Below are 2,250 nucleotides of genomic sequence, written 5' to 3'. Positions count from 1 at the left end.
CACACCCTCAAGGGGCGGGAGGAAGAGGAGAGAAGGAGAGCAGTGTCAGCCTGGGCTCTCTCCTGTCCCCTTAACACTGTGAAAAGTCACCGGCTCCCCGCTCTGCTCCTCCCCACCCTCCCTGTCTCCACACCAACATGACCTTTTGGAATGAGTTAGGTGGGGGTGTCTGATTTTAGCCAAGACAGTACCTAAGGTAGAGCTGGGTCAAGCACACTCCACCCTTTATGCCTAACTAGAGCAAGGGGAGCTGAGGCTGGGGCTCCATCAGGGGTGAGTGGGGAGGGGCTCTTTTGACCCTGAAAGTCTCAGTGTGTCCCTCACTGTGCATTCCACTGTGCCTCGATTCTCAATAAAGTTCCTTTGAAGTCAGATCCCTTGCAGTGGTGTATCTCAGGAGGGAGGGCCTGACTGCAGGGCCTCTGGCTAAGCACCCTGGGTTCTGAGGTCCTCTCATCCTCTTGGAGACCTAGAAAGGGGCCCCACAGGAGAGGAGTCTTTTGTGAACAAAAGACTGTCTGAGACTGGGGATGCCTGTGAATATCCTTGAAAACAGATGTGTTGAACTGGGGGGTTGGATGAATATGTGAGTGTGCCTGTGGATGATTGCCTGGCTACGTGTGTGAGATGGGGAGCGTGGGAGTATTTGGGTGACACTGTCTGTCATCACACATGCATGTGAGAGTGTGTGGGTGTGTGTGTGTAGTGGTGGTTGAGGTGTGGGTCACCCAGTGGGAGTGGTGAGAAAGAAGGGCTCTCCGGGGCTATGTAAAGCCTAGACCTTTCTCCTGGCCTGGTTGGGCCTGCAGAGTCTGAGCTCAACCTGTGTTCTGTCCTGGTGAGTGAGGACATCTGGTAGAGAAATGGTGGCTGCCTTGCAAGAAGCAGCAAGGGAGCTGGGGACTGGGGGCGGAGGGGAGACACTGCAGAGATCTAGGCCAGCAGTACCCAGTGATGGTGGTACACACTGGCCCACCACCCCTTGCTGGCTGCGACTCCCTGTCCATCCACCCTTGGCTTCATCAGCCTGGCTTTCTCTTTCCAGGGTGGACTTTGCTGCTCTTCTTCCCAGGACTTAGGCACTTCCCACCAACCCTGGGGCTCTGTCTCCCTTCCTCTGACTCCCTCCCAGCCTCTTACTCCCCCTCCCATTGACCTGAAGAGGAGTGAATCTATCCCAGTAGCTGTTGAGCAGATCATCTCTATTAATTCACATGGGTCGATGGGCCCTAACCTTTGAAACATTTAGCTCCTGGAGGCAATGAACTCTTCTCAAAGCGATTTCCAGTACCTACCGTGTGTGTGTGTGTGTGTGTGTGTGTGTGTGTGTGTGTGTGTGTGTGTGTGTGTGTGTAAAGAAGGCTGCCTCCATAGGCTCCAGTCCTGCTTCAGGCTCCAATCCTGTCTCTTCTGGTTCACTGGTCTGCAGCCTCAGACGCCACCTGCTGCCTTCATAGAGTAGGAGGCGAGGGGCCACTGCTGATGCTGCCTGGGAGTGGAGTCTGGCTCACCCTTTTCCCACCACCTTCTTAGTTGAAGGCACCCCAGATTCTAGCTCTGGAATGCTAAGCCCAGCCCAAACCCCTCTCCCATTTGTTGGCAGAGGCCTGGAATTAAACCATCAGGGCTCCTTCCTCTTTTCCCCCCACTAGAAGAGTTCCAGATCCTGTCTGGGAGCCCGGATGCTGAGGAAGAAGAGTGAGCAGGTGATAAGTGCTCAAGGTAGTGAACCACAGACCAATGGTATAAGTGAATAGAATGGGAGCAGGGTGGAGGAGCATGACATTGGCTCCCTGTAGTCCCGTTTCCACTGCCACCCCCAGCTGAAGGTCATCATTGGTCCCATCTGTGTTCCCTCCCTTTCCATAGGCACACCAGAAAATATCCTAGGGCCCATTTTTCAATCAGCCAGCCCTAGCATCCCCCTACCCCCACCCCACATATCTCTCCAGGCCTGCCACACTGGGGGACGCCTCCCCTCACACCCTGTACTACCCTAGGGTAGTATGGCCACCACTGAGCAGCCAGCAAGGCCCAACAGCAGCCGCCTCTCACACTGACAGAGAAGATGGAGGATTGCTCTGTCCCCAAAACTCTGTAGGCCCCTCCCAGGTAGGCTCCAGGGGACCAGTGGTGGGGCAGGCTTCTGAAGGTGGAAGATGAGGACATGATTCTGAAACCACAGGAGCAGCAAGCTCCCTGACCTTGAGGAATTTGAGCAGGGTTTGGCAACTCCTGTGGGGACACTGC

Source organism: Pteropus vampyrus, unplaced genomic scaffold (assembly GCF_000151845.1).
Source record: "Pteropus vampyrus isolate Shadow unplaced genomic scaffold, Pvam_2.0 Scaffold135, whole genome shotgun sequence".
Lineage (NCBI taxonomy): Eukaryota > Metazoa > Chordata > Mammalia > Chiroptera > Pteropodidae > Pteropus > Pteropus vampyrus.
Note: the sequence above shows the minus strand (reverse complement) of the source record.